Below are 25845 nucleotides of genomic sequence, written 5' to 3'. Positions count from 1 at the left end.
TATGTTTGAGGGCTGTATTCCCTCATTACTGGGTTTGTCCAGGTGTTTTGTGCTAAGAGGTTGACAGCTATGGTGAGAAATTAATTCATTAAATGATAGCAATTTAAGTTTCGGTCTTCCTCCCTTTCACAAAGCAGCTGATTTGGCATAGTGGTATGTTGCTCTGACTGTTTTGCACAGGGACCTTGGCAGTGAAATGTATGGTGGTAACACAGCATTTTATTCTAGCAACTTTCCAAGATTATACAAGCAATGTTTAATGTGTCCCTGGTTTTGGGGCTTTTGACCCCCCCCCCAATAAATTTTGGCTTTTTCCAGATTTCTTGTGCTGCAAAGTTGAGATGCAGTTGAGTATTGAGTAGATTTTACTAGGACCTGAGAGCTGCAGGGGAAGAGAAGTTTAGTGCTGCTTATGCTGAGACTGCTTGCATTGTTAATAGCACTTCAGGTTGTGTACTTGCTTTTGATGCAGAAGGCTTTGGGTCCTACTCCCACAAGGGGTGGATGTTGCCATACTGAGAATGTCCTCTTTGGCGAAGATACTAACTATGAACCTGTTATCAGTTTGCCATCCATTTCCTATTGCAATATTACTAGCTTATCATTTTTGTATGTAATATTGGCAGGGGCAACAGACACTTTATTTTTCAATGAAACCATGAAATATAAAGGTGTTTGCTAGCAGCAACCTCTTCATTAGTTACAGATTTCTTTAATGTGGAATTATTTAGATGAACTTTACTTCTTCAGAGATTGTGCATATTTACTGATAATGGTAGACTGTAGACGTTTGAGTAGACTTTTATGATGGAAATGTTCTGAAGTGGGCAGTTTTGTCGTTATTGGTGCATGCATTTTGTTTCATGTTTACTGGAAAAATGTTCTGAATTAGGCAGTTTTATCATTATTGGTGCATGCATTTTTTCATTGTTTACTGGAAAAATGTTCAAAACAATAAATTTAAAACGCCCTCTAACAACTGTACTGCATTGTACAAGGAATATAATTTAGTACAATCAGGAAGGTGTATCAAAGAGCATATGTATGTTTCATGTGCAAGGGGCCTATGATTTGAAAACAGCCCAAAGTTAATCTTTATCTGCCACTGGCAAAATGTATTTTCTTTGAATGTGGGTTTCAATGCTGTTTCAATGAATGTGAGTTTCAAGGGCAGAGAAGTTTTGCTGCTAAGTCTGTTTTTATTGTGAGACTGCATTGCTTTGTTTAGCAGATGTCTTAGTGTTTGTGCTGTAAAATGCAAAGTAAAACTTTCAAATGAAGTCCAAATCATAATAGAAGTAAAGCAGTATGCACATTATAGTTTATGGTAAATGGAGTGAAATAGACAAGTAATGGATCATTGGAATGGCTGCAGGGGGGAGGCTCCATTCGACCATGATTTTGTGAGGGGGAAGGGCGGCAAACTCAAAGACAGCCCCAGCTGAACTATACCTCCCTACTGTCCAGATTTTCACAGAATGAATAGCTTTTTGCTTCTTATTTTTGGTTTGTTCCTCATAAAATGTGTGGTTTTCTGGCAAATCATTTAAGAATTAAGTCACTAAATAATGACAGACACTGAGTTTCAGACTTCATAACCTTCAGAAAAATGCATGCTAAAGTAAGACCTGTTATTCTATCAACTGTCTCAGTTTATACAAGAGCAATTTTTAATACTGTTTATATGTTCCCCCAATATATTTGGCCTTGTCCAGATTTATTGCATTAACAGGTTGAGAGGTACATGCAAATAAATTGCTTTATAGAATTAGACATAGCCAAACCTCTCAACTGTCCCCGATTTTGTCTCAAAATGTTGCTCTTCCCCCAATAATCCCTCCGCAAAATAGCAATTTTGGAAGAAAACATGGAGGGTTTACAATTAAGAAATAACTGTAATAATCAGAGTTATAGATTACTTTTATTTCAGAAATGCATGTAGATTCTTTTATTTTGTCATCTGCTCAAGTTAGCAGTACTAATATTAAAAAGTGTCCCTTCTTTGACAGGTTCCCAGCTGTATTGTGTGGCTATTTTATATTTTTGCATCACATTTTTGGTCCATTTTTCATAAAATTGTGTTTTTTGGCAAATTAGTGGCAAATCATTAAAGACTGAAGTTAGAAAATAATGACAGGCATTTGAGTTTCAGATTTCATACCCTACAGAAAACTCATACTAATGCAAGACCTACTATTCTATTATCTTTCTAAGTTTATAAGAGCAATATTTAAAAATTGTCCTTATTTTTGGGCCTTTGTCCCACTTCTGTGTATGGCTTTGTCCAGATTTCTTGCTCTGAGGTTGAGAGGTATGACAAATGTGTCAGGGCCATCACAGTCAGCCAGAGACATTTCAAATTGTGACATACTTGTTGCACCCTACTCCACCATGTAGTGACTCTGGATGTGTCCAAGCAAGGCAAGGAGCAGCTATGCAGTGTAAATATGCAGTTTCCCCCCCATACAAGGTAGACACAAGTACTACAGTGGCTTTTCATCTGTCCTTGATTTTGCAGAATGGTCTGGTTTCTGTCATATTTTTGTACTGTTAATTTATGCTTATTACTCAGACAGTGCCTGTTGCTCTGTGTTTAAGTAGCAATGCTTTAATGACCATCAGGTAAGCTTGTCTGAGATCGTAAGATGCAAGTAAGCTTTAATAAGCATACTGTTAAAGAATTGCCAACATTGAAAGCCTTTCTGTTGTTGCCATGCGGAGAATACTTACATATCTAGATAATGTATAAGCCTTGGGTATTGAAATGCATATGACAGTATTTGTAATAAAGGACAGGATTACATCATTTTAAGAAGCTCATTACACTTGCTGGAGACTTCCAGTCATCTCTGCAGGCTTTACCTGTAAACTAAACAGAATGCCAATCTATCATGTGTGGTCCATAACCTGTATAGGAATCCTTTAAGCAATGTATCTTGAGCTTGTTTCTTGTTTGCTTTTCATTTTTTACTTTGATCATGTTTTCCCCATGAAACAAGAAGATAGTTTTCAGGCAGCAGGTCTTTTTTGGATAAGAAACATTTTTACAAGTGGGGGCATCACAGAGATTACTACTTTCAGCATGTTACTTGGCACTTTAATAAAGCTGAATATAAATTATAATTAGAACTGCAGTGCAAGGATAAGTGGTTTGAGTTGAGTGCTGCTTGTTTTTCTTATATTAGAGTTTGACTGGCATTCTAGTAATGTATTTAAAAAGTAATTTATTTTTTCATGCCTCACAACCTTTTTGTTTCCATCTAGATATTAAGTAAGCTGTCATGCAGCCAATGCATTGAAATATTTTTATTCTTCTACACTTCATTTTGTCTTGATTGGACTCTCATAATGACGGTTTGGCACCCAGAGCAGCGTATTTAATTAAAGTTAGTTTTTGTGGTTTTGAGCACAGCTCCTCCCCTTTCTAGTTGGCCGCACCCCTTCCAATTGACCCCCACCTATTCAGCTGTCTCCTGCAGCCCCCATTTGATTTGAAGTCACCAGCCACCACTGGCTATATCTTCACTACTGGCTCTACACACAAATAGCATTTTTTCCACTTTACGCATTAATATCTTAGGTACATCTACCACCTTGATAACTTTCACAAAACATTTGCGCAGCTAGCCACTTCTGCAAATGAAGTACCATGCATGGAATCAAAGATGCCTGAGACTGCAATGTGTAAATCTGAGCCAGACACATGTAAGGAAGTTTTCACCCATAGGGTTTCCCCTAAAGTTAGATCCAACAACAAAACAATCAGCTGCGTCAAACAAAATTTTGTTTGCTGTACCATTCTAGAAGAGTTCTTTGCAGCAGAGGAATATAATGAACTACATGAAGGAATCCATGCTCCAGGAAAACTAGAAAACACTGCAGTGTCTTTCTATTTCCAGCTGTAAGGAGGAGGAGAACAGCACAACTTATAGGAAAACGAAAATAGGTCCTACCAGAAAAATAAAAACAAGAAGAAATCTTATCCACCCTCCTGTTGTTGACTGCCCTCATTCACTTCTTAGTGTGGTTAGCTTGTCTTAGCACTGACCACATGATGTTTGAAAGTGAACAATAAAAAATATATAAGCAAAGCTAATAGAGCAAACCCACTGATAAATTGTGTAGATTCTCAGTATAGAGGATAAGGTCTGGTGTTCTTCTCTTTTTCAGTCCATCAAATAACAGGTTAGTCATGCAAAACACTTCACAGAAGAATTGAAATTCTATGAGAGACTGCAGTAACCATTGCCTAGTGGTTTAGCATAGAAAATCAAGGCTATGAGGTACTAGGGTTGCCACCTTTTCAAATGGCCAAAGTGGGACATTTTTGGGACACACATCTGATTTTACAGGCCGACACATACCCACGGTCAGTACAAAGGATAGAACTTAACTTTTTTGCCTAAATAAAAGCTTATTCTTGTAGCAGTTTAGTTGCTTATTCTGTTTCTTGTAACATTTAGGTATTTTAGATACAGAAATAACTATTTTATGCAACTATTACATAAAATAATGGACATAATTATGTCCTACAATCTCAGGACATTTGCCATTTTTAATATTTTTTGTCAGCACGCAACTGCCCAAAGAGGGACTGTCCCTCGCAAAGTGGGACAGGTGGTAACCCTATGAGGTACTCATGATTTTTATCTTGTAACCCAGGATTTGATTTCCCTCAGCCTACATTTGTACCTTGCGACTCTGAGCAAACCACTTAGCCAAACAGTGGTCTCAGGTCAGCCTTGAAGAGAAACATGCCTAGTAGCTTCACCCAGTTAACCAATCAGTAATAATAAGAAAATAATAGGAAAACTAAAGGAAGTCCACTGTCTACTGCAGCGCATTAGCATGCAAACTGACCAGTGGGGTCATCTGCCTTGGGCCACAAAAACACTCCTTCTAACTTAAGAGCAGTGCATTAGTTACTGTCTTCAAGCAGGGTTCTGACATTCTGAACTCTTTCCTCTATTTAAGTTCTGGTGCACAGGTCACAGCTGGGACATCTCACAGCAGACGCTCCCTCCCTGATAGGAGTTTGAAATGAATGCAGGGCAGGGGTGGCAAAACTTTTTGGCAGTGTGTGTCCAAATTGACAACAATCTTCTAAAAAAATCTTTCATATGCCATGATAATTTGGCACACAGATTATCATTTAATCCTGAGTTACTAATGATAATATGGACCTTTTTAAGGCACTCACCAGCCAACTAAACACCCTATTCATGGGTGACTTTAACTACCCCTCTATAGACTGGGAAACTTACACTGCTTCAAACTCACAGGCACAATGCTTCCTGGAATTTATTAACATAAACACCCTGGAACAGATAGTGCATGCTCCAACCATAGGATCAAACATACTGGATCTGGTACTCAGAAACAAGGAAGATGTTGCCCCCCCCCCCGCCCCATCCCCACCTCCACATGTGTCTCATCCTCACTAGTGAGGTTGGATTACAAAGCTGTCTCATTTGAAGTAAAAATCAACCCAGAAAATCCAGCTAAACCAATAACAGTTAGGAACTATTCAAACACAAATTATATCCTATTAAGTGACAGTTTGCCAAAACTGAAGGCTCCCTCAACCCGAAGACCAAAACTACCTATGCAGAATTATTCACAGAGTCACAATACAAACATTTGAACTGCTGTAAAGAGGTTGCCGTATCTACCAGAAATAAACGTAAAACAAACACTAAAAACAAACCCCACTGGTAGAATCCTCTCCTAAACAGAGTATATAATAAAAGAAGAAAACTCATGGCCAAAACCAGGAAAAGCAACTCCCTTAAAGATAAGTTCTCTCCTATACAAATAAACAAGAAACTAAGAGGTCTAATTAAATTCAATAAGGCCAACTATGAGGTCAGAATAGCATCCCAGGCTATGGACAATCCATAGGCCTTTTTCAGCTATGTCCCGAACCTTAGAGGTAATACACAACAGTGCATTGAAATGGCGATGAACTGGAAAATCTACACTGATCAGGGTGATATAGTAAATCTACTGGCTGCTAAATTCCATTCAAACTTCACACCCCACTCCCCCCTGACTCCAGCAGGAGAAATCCCCTCCAACACACTTCCCCCAGCAATCAACAATGACCAGGTGTTGGCAGCACTTGCTAAAGCTGAGAACAATGTCTCCGTGGGTCCTGATAACATCCCCAGTTTCCTTATGAACAGTCTAAAATCATGCTACTGAAAGTGTGGTCCAGGGACCACTGCCAGTCCCTCAGCAGTTTGTTACCAGTCCCTGGGCTGTTTGTCTTTTCTCTCTCTCTTTATTTTTTAAGTAAAGAAATCCATTTCATTACTTATAGAGAGAAAGTATAAATGTCCCATGGGCCTCCTTAGTCATTCCAGCACTTGACAGGAGATGCAATTGGTTAAACGCACTGACCTCTGTGAGGACAATGCACTTCAATCACTTAGATGATTGCTAGCTTTCTGATGTCCTTCCTTAGATCACTGTTGCAGTATTCCAATAGATGTAGGTTATCCTGACAAGGGTAACCTGATATCTGGACAGGGTACCAAAGCCAAAAAAAACGTCATGATGCTTCTTACACCTGACATATGACATCAGCCCATATAAGGGTGCCTAAGCAAACATATGAACCTGGGATCCTCAGACTATCTTGCCACCAGTCCAAACACAGAAGTTTCACCATCATCGGTCTGAAAACCACATCATTGTGCCATTACCACTGCCAAGGCTTGATCATATAAGTGCCCCTTTGGGGAACCTTCTTTTTCTTCATGATATCTTTAAGAATTGTTCATGACAGCTCAGAGAGGGAAGTGCAACTGTGGAAGGCAGATTACTTATAAAGACCTTCACTCTCAGTGTTTGTTATGCTTAGGGACTAAACATAATTATTGTAACTTTAACATTTACCAATCAGTTGTTCCTAAGTCTCTCAGAACTAGGTTAGCTTCCCTTAATATCTATTTAGAGACCCAACACCTCAAGAACCTTGTGCTTTTCAAAATGTTGGAACCCTCAGCCTTGGACATCCCACAAACACTGAAAAAAGTTAAAAAAACTGAATCAGATTCTTTGACTGCCCAGTCTGATTTGGACATACCTGCTGAAATAAAGCAAGAATCAACTGTATATCCAAGCTCCACTGAGATGCCCTCTCCCACAACTCTGCTAGAGGCTAGTATGGCATCTCACACTTGTACATCTGAGAGACTGTTAACCCCTACTTCTACCAGAGAAAAAGAGAGAAGGGGAACCATGGATGATTATTTCAGAGGGTCCTGAGGACATACCTCAGATCCTAGTTAAGAAAGAGGTACCAGGCTTTCCTTATCAAGGTGTGAAGGGCTCCACACAATTGTGCTTTGCTAGAATAGACATCCTATCAAAGAAGATGCAAGAATAAAACATGCTTCTTCTCAGCAGTGGTCCCATGAGAAGGAATGACAAGATTTTTTTTAAGGCTTATATAAAGCCATATTATCTTTGAAGCCTTCTTCCTTCCCTCCTATCTTCTCCTGCTTCTCCACCTTTGAAAAGGCAGCATGATTCCTCCTCAGAGTAAGAGGAATCTGATTCAGATGAGGACTCACTGGTCTATTCCTTCCAAATTCTTTCTCCTGGACAACTGGCCTCAGATGAAACATTATCACCAGATTTTCTATTGGAAGAGATTTCCTTCTGGGGAGACCATCTTCAGGATGATGCAAGACTTTGACAGATGTACAGAAAAGATACTATCAGTTGCAGGAAGTGGGGTCCCTCAACCCTTCAGTTGTGCTCCTGGTTTGGAAGCCTTTTTGGATGTTTTGCCTCCACTTCTTCTAATCCAGATGCAGTCACTTGCTTCTAAGAAACCAGACAGGTTCTACAGGGTGCCTGAGAAATGAAGATCCTGCACAAATATGCAGTAGCAGGCCCCTCTTTTTTTCTCTCAGTCTACAGATAAACCCATCAAGCTCATCACCATGCCCAAAATGCTGCAATCTGACAGGTACAGTCTATCCCTCTACCTTCTTAGCATTTAGATGTTTACATATTCATTATCCATTATCCATTTTAGGAAACCTTGAATAAGTTATTTTATTCTGTCTTTGTTTGCCGTGAAAGTCTGACTGGGCAATGCTCATTTTCAGTTGAGGCCCAGAAAGAAAAACTCCAGCATAATTACATAATTAGTTTACATTTTAAAGTTACATTTCTTATACAGTTTCCTATGGAAGTAATATTACATTATGTATTTATAGATTCACAGATTGTTACTAGGCTAACAACCCAGAGGGCCTTTCTAAACCTAGCCAAATTTTCCCAAAAGAATAATGATGTCCTGTATCGAAAAAGGACATTGAGGACAAGGCATTTACAAGCTACCTATGTCCATAAGGGACATAAGTACCAGGCCTGGTGTAAATTTCCTGTTCCTCATCCACTAGTGCAGGTTGCACTTATGCTGAGTAATAGATGAACTCAGCTTCACATGGATGGAAAGTTGCACCTTGTATTCTTTTGTATGGAACCTCTGAGGTTGTTCTAGTTGCTGCATATGCCTGGTCAGCTACATACCGAAGGGAGCATTATACAATATGATTGGTCTGATAAGGATGGAGGACACTGGGATAATGACCTCTTTGGAACGAGATGCCATGCCCTTACTTATAAGTTGCACAACATAAAAGGATTTCTTCATCACTGTGGCCACATGGTGGTCAAAGGTAAGGCTACTATCTATCCAGATCCCTGACCACTGGGTCAACTCTTAGGGGTGTATTATCAACATGGTAATTAGTTGGAGTGGTTGACTTCCAAAAGGGTACAATTATGCATTTCTTAGCACTGAGTTTAAAACCATGACTTTTGCACCATTTGTTAGTCAGAGATAGGCCTTCTTGAAGAATGTTAGTGTCTGCAGGAGAGTTGATGATAACCCCCAGCTTGCAATCATCTGCAAACTTAGTCAGCCATAAACCTTCTGCATTTGCTCCCATTTCAGAGAACTAGATGCCAAAAAGGAGAAGTCCCAGTACTGAGCCCTGGGGGACTCTACTAGTGACTGGTCTCTTGGTGGAGGTGGCCTCACCTATTTTGACTCTTGGGTCCTATCAGTGAGCCAGCTAGCTATCCAGCCAGTGACAAAATAGTTTATACCCAAATTAGTGAGCTTGTCTATATCACCTGAGTGGGGTATTGTATCAAAAATCTAGGGAAGGTCGAGGTAAGCTGTGTGCTCAGTCTTGCCTTCATCCATTGCTTTGATGACCCTCTCACAAAAGTCCAGCAGATTTAATAGACATGACCTTCCTTTAACAAAGCTGAAATGTGATGGGTCCTCATTTATCATGTCCATGAAGATTCTTTCCATGGCCTTACACATGAAGCTGGTAAAACTTATGGACCTGTAGTTATCCAGATCATTGAATGGGCCTGCTTTGTACAGGGAAATGACTGAACCCATCTTCAATTCCTTGGGCAAAAAAGCTGACTGTGGGCTCTAGCTGAAAAGTGATTCAAGTGGAACAGAGAGGTCATGTTTCATGCTATTTAATAAGCATCCTGAGATGTTATCAGGGCCTATCGATGCAGTGTTTTGGGCCTCGGAAAGTGCATTGATGACCTGTTCCTTAGTCATGGTTGGGGGGATTATGGCATGTGGTATTTCTTCTCGACTATCATGGTAAGAGGGAGAGAAATTTGAGCTGACCCTGTCAGCTAAATGGTTGGCAATAGCCTCCAGTTCAGTGTGGGTAATACCACTTAGAATTAAGTTCTGCACATTGTTGCATATTTCCCCTGAGGTTGCAGAAATAGCTGTAGAAATCTTTGTGGTTGTTCTTTGCCTGGAAGCTATTTTTTTTTCAGATTTAGCCTTTGAAATATTAATTAACCCTCTTAGCTGTCTGTTTAGATTGGCTTTGTTCCTCCTACGCTTGGGCAAGATTTTTTTTTTCTTTTACTGTATAACTGACAGAAATTGTGATTCCACCAGGGTGGCTTGTCTTTTGAGTTTCTCTTATTCTTAATATGAGTGGGAACATCTCACTCTATACAGCTATCAATATGGCTGTACAGAGATTTTGTACATAGCTCAGCATTTGAGATGTTTTTTACTAGGTTTGAGAGTGCTTGGAATTTAGCAAAGGTGTCACGTAGTAGACAGAGGTTAGCCTTGGAATAGTTCCTAAAGGTTTTTGGTTTTGCTAGATCCACAGATTTAATTTTTATTTCAAGCAATACTGCCTTATGGTCAGATCTGATGAGCAAAGACATTACATTGGGTAAGGAACATATCACCCCCCCCCCATGTTTGTAAGTAAAGGTTAAGGATGTTTGTACCCCTGGTAGGAGAATGGACCAGCTGTTCCAGGATGTGGTTTTAAAGTTTAGAAATCACGGGGATTGTACGTTAGAAGTGGTGTAGGCTTCCCAATATATAGAGGGGCAGTTGAGATCCCCATGAATATCATACTGGGTTGAATGGTGAGAGACTCTAGTACACTGAGATAGGTAGTGTGGGTTTCCTGAGACATGGAAGGGGGCCTATAGGTTGCAAGGACATGGTAAGAGACCCTGTTTATGATGAGTTGCACATGTATGAGTTCCAGTGAGTCATACACTTTATCTAGAATGGATGTGAAGTTGGTTTAAATATAGACTGAGACTGCTCCACCTTTAGTTCCCTCCTGTGCAGTAGCTGGTCTAAAAGTCTGAAGGACATTATAACCTTGCATTGCTAGGGTACCCTCTGTGACCTTAAACCATGCCTCTGTTACTACACAGATGTTTACACTCTCCAGGGAGAGGAAGGCTAGCAGAAAGTAGAGTTTCTTGTTAAGACTTCAAGCATTGAGCAGTATTACCTTCAGATATTTCTTCATAGGTTCAGTTAAGTCAGGAGGTTTATTAATTTGGCATTGCCTAAAAAGGGCATTATTGGGTTGGAAAAAGTCTTTGCCAATATCAAAAACCTAGAGGGGACAAATGTGGACCATCCCCGGTAAAGCAGCATGGTCTGTCCACCATGTCCTCTCAGGCCATCAAATATTGTACCCCCTTGGAATAATACCAGAAGCTAAGCCAATTGTTAAAATCAATCTTTTCTGCTTGTAACATTGCATCATTCTTGGAGAAGGTAGTATGCTGCTCAGTGCTAGGCTCATATCTGCCTGAGACACATAATCAGTGAACTCGATCATGTCTTGTATATAGTCAGGGGGAGGTACCATCTCAATCTATTAATACCCACATGGACTATTACAGAGTCATACTGGTACCTATGGTTCAGTGACCTGAGTTCCTGGGTGATTTGCCAGATCCATCCCTGGAAAGGTAGTTAACTATGACTCTCTCCTTACTCAATCTGGTGAGGGGGATATTGGTGTGCATCACTATAGAATGACCAGTGACCAGGAAATTTGGCTGTGTACTGTTTTGCCTTAAGGGCTTAGCAGTAGAGGCACTGGATTTTAAGAGAGTGTTTACACGATGGCTAAGGACCCTTTTATTGATTGTGCTGTGTGGGAGGTCTTAGTCTTTTAGGAAGGTTATCTGTGAGTCCATCAGCATAAGTAGTTTTATGTGTTTTACTCTGTGCAGTAGGCGTGGTGCAAGTGTCACTGACAATCTCTATATGATTAGTTTTGGTTGTATGAGAGAGTTTTGCCTCCAGCGTTAAAATATATTTACACATCTTACATACTTTATCTGTTTTATTAAGAATAAGTAGGTTGTCAGTGTACAGGAGGCAATTGCTACAATGCCTCAAAATACCCATCTCAACCAGACTGGCCACAGAGAGAGTCAGTTAGTACATATACTCGACTACTGCTCTACTAGGGAGTGAGGAAATTTAAACATTGAATAGGTCAATAAGATGAGGAACTTGGTGAGCAATGCTTATGCTTAGTAAAAAAAAAATATTTCTAGAGAGTAAGGGTATTTTAAGGGAAACATACTCTGCAAGAGATTGGCATCTACACAGATTACAAAGGGGGATTATGCTGGGAGATATCCGTGACTATACAGATCACTGCTAGGTGCCACTGTGTGGACAGCAGCAATTCTAATTAAATACTGTAAAAAAAGTCAAAAAGTGCAGATATGCAACACAGAAACACTCTCCTCAAGCAGCATGAACATAAAATGTCATCCCAGGCACAGAGATTCAAAATTTTAAACAAGCTAGTCATTTAATGAATTGAATAAAGGCACATTAAGACTTACAACAGTAATCCCCAGCTCAGAAGGGCATAGGTCATCTTCTCCTACCAAAAGAGTGTAGACCACAAACCTTATTCCTAATGCAAAATAACTGGTTTGGAGCCCAAGTGCTTAAGCCAGAACAAAGACACTTAGAATAACAGACACAGTAAGCCTTCAACAGCAATTCCCAACTCAAAAGGGTGGAGGCTACCATCTCCTCCCATAAGAGTATAGATCACAAACCTTTTTAATGTAAAATAACTGGTTTGGAGCCCAAGCACTTAAAACAGATCTGAGACACTTTTAGAATAACAGACTTATGGCTACAATAATACCATACAATAAATATATCACATAAAATTACAGTGTATATTATAGTAGAAAGAGGTCTATCAGCATTACGTATATAAAGCACAATTTTTGTACATTTTCAGATGGAAGTAAAATACATTTTTGTGTTCAGCACATAAAAGCATGATCTATTGAAGTTGTTGATGCAGTTAAGTGGGTAGAAAGCCTAAAATGCCTTTGTTGTACATTTCTAGTTCACACCCATAGCTCCTTATGACTTCCAGACCTTTTTGGGTCTAGCTTCTTTAATGAAGCAACTTACCAGCTAATAATAGATAGCATTAGAAAATTCAAGGAACTATTAACAAAATAAGATTGTCAATCTGGGATAGGCTGCAACAGAAAAAATAATATCTGATTCCTACTATTCATATTTGTTTTCATATTTTCATAACTTAGAGCCCTCCATGTTATTGAGCGGTATGATGTGACATGCCATGGTGGGAGACATGGAAATTCATTGTCAATGTCCATTTATATCACATTATACCCGATATGTTGCTAGTTGTTTGTTAGTAACTATGAAAATAACAGTATTTCCTTATGTTGATGTTTCAAATACCAAGTGACTTATAAATTGTTGCCTGACATCAGGTGAAACCTTAGATGTTGAAGAAAACTTTCTTTGATGTTTGCACTGTAAGTTGTACATCTTGAGAGATAGTCACTGTTATTTATATTGCTAGCTTTACAGTTAAACATATGTTTTCATATATCTCTAACTATCTCAAAAACATGGACACTGAGAGGAATTTCTTACTGTCACATGAAAGCTTCATTCTTTTTTTTTCTCAAAAATTTATTTTTCAAATACATTTGAATGAATTCCATAGTATTTATACATAACATCTTAAATAACTATGTACACTATTTACATTAGCCTGACACTGCAACAAATCTTAATGTATACAGTTACTTTATAAGTATGTCCAGTCCATTATCAGAATGTCTGATCAATTACTATATAGTGTCAATCAATGATAAGACGTTTCCCAAAGGGTTAATGATAAATGGCTTTGGATAAATTCTTAGTTCTTTAATTTTAATTTCCAATAATGCTGTGGTCTTCAGTAGGCTGTAGAAGTCTTCCAGAGTTAGTATTGTGTTTGTATTCGATCTTCTTGTTATACACTTCCTTGAAATTGCAAATATAGTCCATACTAGACACATGTTTGACATATTCAAATGAGGACCTCCATTCACATTTAATAATGCAAGAGCTTTAGTTAAATAAAATGATTCATTAAATAAAGCTTGTAGAAAGTTATTAATACCATTCCAAAACAGCTTAATTTTAACACAATCAAATAAAATGTGGTTCCAATCTGCATTGTGTACTTGCTCACATCTCCAACATATTCCTTTTATGGAAGAACTAATTTTACTGATTCTATCTGGGGTTAAGAATGCTCTGTGCAAGCATTTCCAATTAAAAACTTTCCAGTATTGTGTAAAGGATCCATATTTTATCGATAATAAGATATCTGTTTTAATATCTTCAGTTAACTGTATTGAGTATCATTTTGCTATATATTTCCAATATGAGGTTTTGGGTGTTGTTTTATAGTTTATCAATATTTTGTAAAATGTTGAAATACTGTTTCCCATGTCAAAGTCATTATATATGATTTCATATATGTATTTCATAAATTTAGGTATTTCTTTAAATGAAGAATTGTTAATTATTCTACTTAAATCTTGCGAATATGACAGAATACTCTGTAAAGTTAGCCAGTCCTGTTGCGGAATTTTGTTTGTTGTTTTTATTACTTGCATATCTAAAACTCTTAGTTCTTTGATGCATTGGAGCCAACAAACAAATCCTTTCTATTGCTAGGAATTAATAATTTCTCTATATATTTTATGTGGAAAGTTCTTTGTGACTATAAATGGTGTTAAAAGATCAAACCAAATTTTTAAATCTATATTTGCATTAATAATTTTCCTAAATGAGTCAGTGTAATAATTAATCATACAAGTTTTAGTGGGTTTAGTTATGTTATGTTGCATACTAATATATAATATGTGCCATGGCAAATTGTTTTTACCTGTTATTTGAATTTTTTTTTTTGTAAATCAAATTAATTTACTGATATTACAGTTAGTAATTATTTTCAATTTGCAGAGTAATTTGGACTTATCCAATCTGAGATTGTTTTAGATATTGATGCTTTTATATAGGTTTCTATATCAGGAAAGTTTAATCCTCCCTGTTTCCATGGTCTGATATGATGTATTGAAGCTATTCTGTTTCTTTTGGGAAATCATAAAAATGTTATTAGGCATGAATTTATTTCTTTAAGTATATTCTTTTCCGGTAACAGTTGTATTGCCAAGGGTATATATAGGATCTTGGGCAGTAAAACCATTTTTATTAACTGTAGTCTATCTTTAAATGTTAATATTATTTTGTTGCATTTTTCCACAGAGATTTTAATTGTATTGATGATATTATTGTAGTTTTTTGAGACTAATTCATTATTATCCTTGCATAAGTCAATTCCTAGATATTTTCAGGTAGATTCTTGTTTCCCTGTGATGTGATCTCCCTTATTCTGCAGTTCTTTTTTTTTTTTTATTTAAAATAAAAATTTTGATTTTGATTTATTGAAATGGAGTCCTGAAGTCATGTGAAATTTGTCAATTAATATATCTAATTCTTCTAATGTCTCTTTTGTATTAGATAATGCTAGTAATTTGTCATCAGCAAATAGCATTACTTCAGAATTGTATTGTTCATAAACATCTATTCCTTTGATTTTTATATTGTTATGAATTGAATCTACCAATATTTCAATAGCCAGAGCAAATAGAATCAGTGACATGGGACATCCTTTTCAGTGCCTTTTGTTATATGTATAGATTCAGAGGTAAAAGGACCTAACTTGACATATGCTAAATTATTTGTATATATATTCTTTAGGAAATGAACAAAGGATGCAGGAAATTCAAATAGCATTAGGATTTTGAATAAATAGTCCAAATGTAGGGAATCAAAGGCTTTCTCTGTATCTAAGCCAATTATGAGTGTGTCTTTATTTTCTTTATTAACATAATCTATAAGAGAAATGATCCTTCTAATATTGTCATGTGTATGTCTATGATATATAAATCTAGTTTGATCATTATTTATTTGAAATGGTGGTATTTTCATTCTGTTAATTAATATTGACATTCATATATTATACTCATTATTTAATAATGATATAGGTCTATATGAGTTACATAGGTTTGGGATTTGTTTTCCTTTAGGATTGGTGTGATTAAGGAATATCTCCAAGAGGGTGGTATTAAAGCTTGTGACTGAATTTCTAACAGAGTTTTATGGAAGAGGGATAGTATCTTTGAAGGAAAAAGTTTATATATTTCCATAATTATGCCAGCTATACCTGGAGCTTTATTATTTTTTTACACTCTTTTATAGTATCTGTAATTTCTTTGTAGGATATGGGTGCTTGCAGATCTAGCTTTAATTTTTCTGGTATTTTTTTATATTAGAACACTTTTAATCTAGATTTAATTGATTGATATATATATTTTATTTCTGGAAATGTTCCATACAGTGATTTCTACAGGCATCAAGAATGTCACTTATATCTGAGACATTTTTCCCTTTCTTTTCATGGAAGATACTTTTAATGTTATTAGCTTTTGATTGTATTTTGTTTCTTCTGGCTAAATTATGTAAATATTTGGGAGAAGTGACCAAGGTATTAATTTTTAATTTTTCTAAAGCTAAACAAGTTTTATGTGTTAGAATTTCATTGTATTTATTGTTTAATACTTCTACTTTATTTTTCATCTCCAAATATTTTGGGGGTTTTTTTCAGCTTTTACTGACAAAAGTTGGGATTGTAGATCTAATAATTCAGAATCCCAATCTCTGATTTTTTTTAATACCCAGTTAGGGTTTTACCATATATGTAAGCTTTTAATGAGTCCAATATCATTATTTTATTTATCTTTGTGGTGTAAGTAATAGCTTAGAAGAACTGTAATTCAGATAATAACCAGGGTTTGAACTCTTTAATTTTAGTTATATATGCTGGAATTCTGGAGATAAAGATTAATGGTTTGTACCCATTTTAAAGTTTTAGTATCAATGAATTGTGGCCTGAAAACAGGCGGGGAGTGATTGAGAAATTAATGATTTTAGAGTGCAAATCATGGGCAGCAAATATTTAACTATTCTAGTTTGGGTACAAAATCTGTGATCTTGATGTGAAAACAACAAAGATTTATCTTCTTTAAATTTGAAAGTATCTACAAGATGAAATGATTCTACCCTCTTCTTTAAAGCTTTTAATACAGCATATGTACACAGCAGTCTTTTATTTGTAGTTTCAGGAATATCAAATATACAGTTAAAATCTCCTCCTAATATTAAGTTGCCTTTATAATTATTGGAAATGAAATCCAAGTGTTTTTTAACAGTTCCTGTTCCAATACCTGGGAACCAGTATAGATTGGCTAGGGTCCATATTCTGTTATTATATTTAACTATTACTAATGCCATAAGGCCTTCTTTGTCTTCATACTTATAAATGATTTCTGGGTTAATCACATTTGTTTTCCATAAAATTTTTACCCCTTTTGTCTTTGTCTTATAAGTGGATTGCACCAATATTATATATTCCTTAGGATTCCATTTGTAATTGTCATTTGTTTCGAAATGAGTTTCTTGATGGAAGACAATTTGTGCTTTGTTCAATTTTAAATATTTCAGTAGATTTGATATCCTGTTAGGATTGTTTAAGCCATTGGTATTTAAAGATAATAAAGTTAAATCCATCTTAGGTTATTTAGACTATGTATTTTTTTGCTTTATTGTGAGTATTAAACATTTTCCTCTTATAACTATAAAGTATATCAGGGGCGGCTCGTGGCATCGGGCTGCCGGACTGCAGCCCCCTCAAATTAAAAAAGAAAACAAAATAAAAATATTTAAATTTTCGCGGACTTCGTGCATGCGCAGTAGTCCCGACTACCGTCAGGCTATGCGCATGCTCAAGGCAGTCCGGCAGGACCCATAGAGGGATGCAAGGAGACATCTGTGCACTTTAAAGTGCACAGACACGCTGAGAGGATACAACGCATCCGGACTGCAGCAGCAACAGCCAGAACACACTCGGGAGGGAGCTTGGGATCTCGTCGTCGGGAAGGAGCTTTACTGGGATCTCATGGTCTTTGAGAGTATTGCGCGGGCAGGATATGGTATGGAGAACAGACAGGTAAGTCTATGGTGCATATTACGTTATGTGTTGGTGCTTGGAATGTGTGTGTGTGTGTGTGTGTGTGTGTCTGTGTGTGTGTGTGTGTGAAAATGCCCCTGGAGCTCATGGTGGTGTGGTAGGGAATACCTCAGGCTTGAACCCTGTACCCTGTATGCAGGTGTTAAAGACTTAGGTTCCCTACCCACCACCATTTGTAAAAAAATTGCAGATTTTTGCCTCATATTTGATCTGAGCTGTTCCTCATAATATCTGTGGTTTGTAAATGTTGCAATGCTTGATATTTGATGGTGTAGTAGTAGCATTGTTGCCTCACAGCTGCAGGTTCTCAGGTTTGATTCTTGGCTGGGGTTCCTTCTTTGTGGGGTCCGTATCTTCTCCCTGTGTTTGTGTGGGTTTGCTTTTGTGTCCTCCCATGTTACAAAGACATGTCTGCATTATTTCTTCCTGGGCCTCTGCTGAAAATTGTTTTTTTGTTCCAAGTCAGACTGTCCTGATTAACAAATGTTAAATAAAGTTGACAGGCATTTGAATTTCAGACTTCAGGTTTCTGAATGTTTAATTCCTTGCAGATTTGATGGTGCAGTGGTAGTATTGTTGCCTCACAGCTATAGGTTTTCTGGTTTGATTCTTGGTTGGGGTGGCTTCTGTGTGGAGTCTGCATCTCCTCCTTGTGTTTGTGTGGATTTCCTCTGGTGCCCTGCCATTTTACAAAGACGGTCTGCAGTATTAATCCTGCCTCTGCTGAAAATTGTTTTGTTCTGTCCGCAGTAAAATTGACCGCATTTGAATTTCAGACTTCAGGTTTCTGAATGTTTAATTCCTTGCAGATTTGATGGTGCAGTGGTAGTATTGTTGCCTCACAGCTATAGGTTTTCTGGTTTGATTCTTGGTTGGGTGGCTTCTGTGTGGAGTCTGCATCTCCTCCTTGTGTTTGTGTGGATTTCCTCTGGTGCCCTGCCATTTTACAAAGACGTGTCTGCAGTATTAATCCCTGCTTCTGCTGAAAATTGTTTTGTTCTGTCCGCAGTAAAATTGACCGGCATTTGAATTTCAGACTTCAGGTTTCTGAATGTTTAATTCCTTGCAGATTTGATGGTGCAGTGGTAGTATTGTTGCCTCACAGCTATAGGTTTTCTGGTTTGATTCTTGGTTGGGGTGGCTTCTGTGTGGAGTCTGCATCTCCTCCTTGCGTTTGTGTGGATTTCCTCTGGTGCCCTGCCATTTTACAAAGACGTGTCTGCAGTATTAATCCCTCGCCTCTGCTGAAAATTGTTTTTGTTCTGTCCGCAGTAAAATTGACCGGCATTTGAAGTTCAGACTTCAGGTTTCTGAATGTTTAATTCCTTGCAGATTTGATGGTGCAGTGGTAGTATTGTTGCCTCACAGCTATAGGTTTTATGGTTTGATTCTTGGTTGGGGTGGCTTCTGTGTGAGTCTGCATCTCCTCCTTGTGTTTGTGTGGATTTCCTCTGGTGCCCTGCCATTTTACAAAGACGTGTCTGCAGTATTAATCCCTGCCTCTGCTGAAAATTGTTTTTGTTCTGTCCGCAGTAAAATTGACCGGCATTTGAATTTCAGACTTCAGGTTTCTGAATGTTTAATTCCTTGCAGATTTGATGGTGCAGTGGTAGGATTGTTGCCCTCACAGCTATAGGTTTTCTGGTTTGATTCTTGGTTGGGGTGGCTTCTGTGTGGAGTCTGCATCTCCTCCTTGTGTTTATGTGGATTTCCTCTGGTGCCCTGCCATTTTACAAAGACGTGTCTGCAGTATTAATCCCTGCGTCTCTGCTGAAAATTGTTTTTGTTCTGTCCGCAGTAAAATTGACCGGCATTTGAATTTCAGACTTCAGGTTTCTGAATGTTTAATTCCTTGCAGATTTGATGGTGCAGTGGTAGTATTGTTGCCTCACAGCTATAGGTTTTCTGGTTTGATTCTTGGTTGTGGTGGCTTCTGTGTGGAGTCTGCATCTCCTCCTTGTGTTTGTGTGGATTTACTCTGGTGCCCTGCCATTTTACAAAGACGTGTCTGCAGTATTAATCCTCATCTCTGCTGAAAATTGTTTTTGTTCTGTCCGCAGTAAAATTGATCGGCATTTGAATTTCAGACTTCAGGTTTCTGAATGTTTAATTCCTTGCAGATTTAATGGTGCAGTGGTAGTATTGTTGCCTCACAGCTATAGGTTTTTCTGGTTTGATTCTTGGTTGGGGTGGCTTCTGTGTGGAGTCTGCATCTCCTCCCTGTGTTTGTGTGGATTTCCTCTGGTGCCCTGCCATTTTACAAAGATGTGTCTGCAGTATTAATTCCTGCGTCTCTGCTGAAAATTGTTTTTGTTCTGTCCGCAGTAAAATTGACCAGCATTTGAATTTCAAACTTCATGTTCTTCAGAATACATAGTAGCACAACCTTTTTTCTAGCAATTTTCTAAGTTTATAAGATGAATATTTTAAATTTGTCCCTATTTTGGGACTGTATTCCCATTATTGGCTTCATTCCAGGTTTTTGTGCTAAGGTTGACAGCTATGGCAAGAAATGACTTCACTGAATATGGACTGTAGAATTGTGCATATTTACTGATAAAGGTGCACTGTAGAATTGTGCATATTTACTGATAATGGTGGACTGTAGAATTGTGCGATTTACTAATAATGGTGGACTGTGGAATTGTGCATATTTACTAATAATGGTGGACTGTGAAGTCTGAGTAGACTTTTATGATAAATGTTCTCAACTGGGCAGTTTTGCCATTATGGGTGCATATGTTTTGTTTCATTGCTTACTGGAAAAATGTTCAAACAAATTTAAAACACCCTCTAACAAGTGTACTGTATTGTACAAGGAATATAATTTTAGTACAATGAGGAAGGTGTATCAAAGAACACATGTATGTTTCATATGCAAGGGCCTATGATTCAAAACAGCCAGAATTAATCTTTATCTGCCACTGGCAAAATGTATTTTCTTTGAATGTGGGTTTCAATGCTGTTTCAATGAATGTGAGTTTCAAGGGCAGAGAAGTTTTAATGCTAAGTTTTCATTGTGAGACTGCATTGCTTTGTTTAACAGATGACTTAATGTTTGTGCTGTAAAATACAAAATAAAACTTTCAAATGAAGTCCAATCATTGAAGTAAAGCAGTATGCACATTAGTGTGTTTATGGTAAATGGAGTGAAATAGCCAAGTAATGGTTAATTGGAATGGCTGCAGAGGCTCCAGTTCAACCATTATTTTGTCGGGGCAGCAAACTCAGACAGGCCCAGCTGAACTATACCTCCCAACTGTCCAGATTTTCAAAGAATGAATAGATTTTTGCTTCTTATTTTTGGTTTGTTGTTCATAAAATTTGTAGTTTTAATTCCTAAATGATTTGCCAGAAGTCACTAAATAATAAGTTTCAGACTTCATAACCTTCATAAAAATGCATGTTAAAGTAAGAGCCGTTCTATCAACTGTCTCAATTTATACAAGAGCAATTTTAGTACTGTTTATATGTGCCCCCAATATATTTGGCCTTGTTCAGATTTACTGCATTAACAGGTTGAGAGGTACATGCAAATAAATTGCTTTATAGAATTAGGCATAGCCAACCTCTCAACTGTCCCCAATTTTGGCTGAAAATGTTGCTCTTCCCCTAATAATCCCTCTGCAAAATAGCAATTTTGGAAGAAAACATGGAGGGTTTACAATTAAGAAATAACTGTAATAATCAACGTTATAGATTACTTGAAATGCATGTAGATTCTTTTATTTTGTCAGCTGCTCAAGGTAGCAGTACTAATATTAAAGTGTCCCTTCTTTGACAGGTAGAAGCTGTATTGTGTGTCTATTTTATATTTTTGCATCACATTTTGGTCCATTTTTCATAAAATTGTGTTTTTGGCAAATTAGTGACAAATCACTAAAGACTGAAGTTAGAAAATGACAGACATTTGAGTTTCAGATTTTATACCCTTCAGAATATTCATACTAATGCAAGACCTATTCTATTATCTTTCTAAGTTTATTAGAGCAATATTTAAAAATTGTCCTTATTGTTGTGCCTTTGTCCCACTTCTGTGTATGGCTTTGTCCAGATTTCTTGCTCTTGAGGTTGAGAGGTATGACAAATGTGTCAGGGCCATCACAGTCAGCCAGAGAGATTTCAAATTGTGACATGCTTGTTGCACTCACTCCCCCATGTAGTGACTCTGGATGTGTCCAAGCAAGGCAAGGAGTAGTTGTATCTACCTTGGATGGGAGGACACACTGCATAAGTACTACAGTGGCTTTTCATCTGTCCTTGATTTTGCAGAATGGTCTGGTTTCTGTCATATTTTGTACTGTTGGTTTATGCTTATTACTCAGATTTATGCTTATTACTCAAAGTGCCTGTTGCTCTGTGTTTAAGTAGCAGTGCTTTAATGACCATAAGGTAAGCTTGTCTGACATCGTAAGATGCAAGTAAGCTTTAATAAGCATACTGTTAAAGAATTGCCAACATTGAAAGCCTTTCTGTTGTTGCCATGCAGAGAATACTTGATTAGATAATGTATAAGCCTTGGGTATTAAAGGACAGGATTCCATTATTTTAAAAGCTCATTACACTTGTTGAGACTTCCAGTCATCTCTACAGACTTTACCCGTAAACTAAACAGAATGCCAATCATGTGTGGTCCATAACCTGTACAGTAATCCTTTAAGCAATGTATCTTGAGCTTGTTTCGTGTTTGCTTTTGATGTTTTACTTTTAGCATGTTTTCCCATGAAACAAGTTGTCAGGCAGCAGGTCTTTTTGGATAAGAAACATTTTTACAAGTGGGGCATCACATAGATTTCTACTTTCAGCATGTTGCTTGGTACTTTAATAAAGCTGAATATATTATAATTAGAACTGCAGTGCAAGGAGAAGTGGTTTGAGTTGAGTGCTTCTGGTTTTTCTTATACTTGATTTTGACTGGCATTCCAGTAATGTATTTAAAAAGTAATTTTTTTTTCATGCCTCACAACCTTTTGTTTCCATCTAGATATTAAGTAAGCTGTCATGCAGCCAATGCATTGAAATATTTTTATTCTTCTACACTTATTTTTGTCTTGACTGGACTTTCATAATGATGGTTTGCCACCCAGGGCAGCGTATTTAATTAAAGTTAGTTTTTTCTGGTTTTGTGCATAACTCCTCCCCTTTATGGTTGACCACACCCCTTCCCTTTGACCCCACCCATTCAGCATCTCCTGCAGCCCCCCTGTGATTTGAAGTCACCAGCCGCCACTGAAGTATATGTTTAAGATTTTAAAGGAAATTATTAGTTTTATACTTTGAGTGTTTACCAATAAAGTAATGTTTTGGTCAGGCATATTAAAAATGTTTTTGTGAAATAAATTTAAATTAATAAATGATAACAAAACTAGGATCCACACTAGCCATGGAATGAAAATCATTCATAATCTGATGGATAAACCTAAATCCATCAGATTATCACTCATACCTTGATAATCCAGAACATCTGAGCTCCATAAATTGAATTATCATATGGATAATATTTGTAATAGGAATAAACAATATTTATAGTATTTTGAACAGATATAGTACTATTGTAGATTATACAGAATTGTAATACAATATAAATGCATACGTATTGTATAAGCAGTTAATATTTACATGAAAGATAGATGACAAGCAATTCAATCATAGTAAAGTAGGATGTATCATATATAAAACCTCAGTAAAAGATTATAGCACACAATTATTTAACATATTCACACATATTTATGAAGTCTTTCAAAACTTATTGCTTAATATAAATAGATGGTAATAATATTTATAACTAGTGTTTATAATACAATGCATTTTACTGGATATATCAGAAATTATATTTCATTGTTTGCCAACATTTAAGTGATCACTTTGTTTGTTGCTAACTTACTTAAAGCATCAAGTTTGTTTTATGTGAACATTGATGAAAGTTAGTGCATTTTAGTTATCAGTGCATCCCTCTTCCCCCCATTTCCTACACATAATGATTTTCATATCTGTCATTTCTTATTATAAAATGAGTGAAATTATAGGTTAAAACAACAGATTCACTTGTGATTAATGATTACAAGCTCCCTTTCCATATTCATAAATTGCCATTTTATGGCATATGCTGAACGTTTTTAGATTTAAATGGCAACATTCTATTTTGTATAATCAGCAAAAGTTAAACTGGGTGATTGTTGTCAATCTAATACTATTTGTACATAATGTGATTGTTACATTCTGTGACATTCCTAGATCAGGCTTCTGTTGTTTCTCTTGAACAACTTTGATGTCATGTATAAAACATTAGTTACCTTGGTAACAGCTTACATATTATACATGGTCAAGATGGGTTACAAAACCACAATTCAAGTTAAAGCAATTTTATGACTTGTTATGCACATCTACTTATATGAGAAAATTATCATGTTTCCCCTTGATGTTCAATATAGTGTATGTCATTTATGACAAGTTAAAACAGTAGTGTTATTATACACAAGCCCATGTTATTAAACTGAGTGTTTATTGTCAATTTAATACTATTTGTTCAGAATATGATTGTTACATTCTGTGACATTTCAAGTTCAGGCTTCTATTGTTTCTCTTGAACAACTTTGTCAGTTTGATGTCATTGTATAAATATTAGTTACCTTGGTAACCACTTAAGTATTATATATGGTCAAGATGGCTTACAAAAACTATAATTCAAGTTAAAGCAATTACATGACTTGTTATGCATATTTACTTATATAAGAAAATCATTATGCTTCCTCTTGATGGTCAGTGTAGTGTATGTCATTTATGACAAGTTAAGACAGTGTTATTAAATCCTGCTTCTAATATCTAAATTCAGCAGACTGCTTCATATTATATGACAATTGTATATTTTGTCTAGATTTACTAAAATCATACATGACTTTTGTGTGTGTGTGGGGGGGGGGTGGTTGGCTGTTGCTTAGTTATTTGATAGACCACAAGCTATAATGCTTATTCTTATTATTAGCTTCTTCTGAGCATGTTTATACAGTCCATAGACTTTAAATTATGAGACCCTTCTAGTTTCTTATTTGTTATAAGCATATTTCCATCCTTACATACACATATATCAGTACTTCAAGCACAGGCAACAATGTCCATCCAGTTTTGCCAGAATACCATTCACTAGTTCATGTGGTTTGTTTCCAGGCTGTTCTTAAAATATCCAAACCAATATTTGTCCTGTTCCATTTTACCAGCCTGCATCATGCAGTGGTCACTCTACCAGTGAACCACTCAATAGACCTTCCATTCCCACAGATATTTCCATGAAAGAAATCTGATGACTCTCTAGCACTTCCCAGCAACCCCAAACACCCCTAGAATCAGCTATTCACATATGTCCAACACGCCCGAGCAAGCTCTCCTCACAGACCACTGCAAAGTGTACTGCACAAGACCAAGTGCTCTTAGTCTTTCACAATAACTCAGACTTCCACTCTTACATAAGTCCTTAATGTGTTTGGACCAAAATACATTTTAAATATAAAACTGCGCTTATTATTATTTTTTTATCCACAAGCTAAACAAAGTGTTGGGAGACCATCAATATGCATACATGTGGTTTAAAATAGCCCTTTCATTTTATATATATATATATATATATATATATATATATATATATATATATATATATGTATATATATATATGTTCATAGGTTCATAGGTAGGTACTAGGCTATCTGCCTGAAGGCATTTATAAGCCTAGCCAGAATGTGTTGGCTTTCGCTGCCCCCTTAGATTAGTTCCCTGTGCCGCTGTCCAGCAGAGCCATTGAAGTGATCCCTGGGGTAAACTTTCTGTTTCCCATCCACTCGTCAAACTTTCTCTTGAAGAGGGTTAGCAAGGAGTTCTGCCTAATGTAGATTGAAATCTTGTTCCAGAGCATGGGAAGTCTCTGGGACAGGAATCTATCCCTCCAGCACATCCTATTTATTGTTGTGGTGAGGTTTAGATCCCTGGAGTGTGTGGCTTGACGGGATATGGTTTTCTTTAGGTGGAGCATGTCCATCAATTCTGGGTTGGACATGGCCTTGTATGTCAC

The sequence above is a fragment of the Protopterus annectens genome, chromosome 14.part0 (genome assembly GCF_019279795.1).
Source record: "Protopterus annectens isolate FY-2018-M chromosome 14.part0, PAN1.0, whole genome shotgun sequence".
Taxonomy (NCBI): domain Eukaryota; kingdom Metazoa; phylum Chordata; order Ceratodontiformes; family Protopteridae; genus Protopterus; species Protopterus annectens.
Note: the sequence above shows the minus strand (reverse complement) of the source record.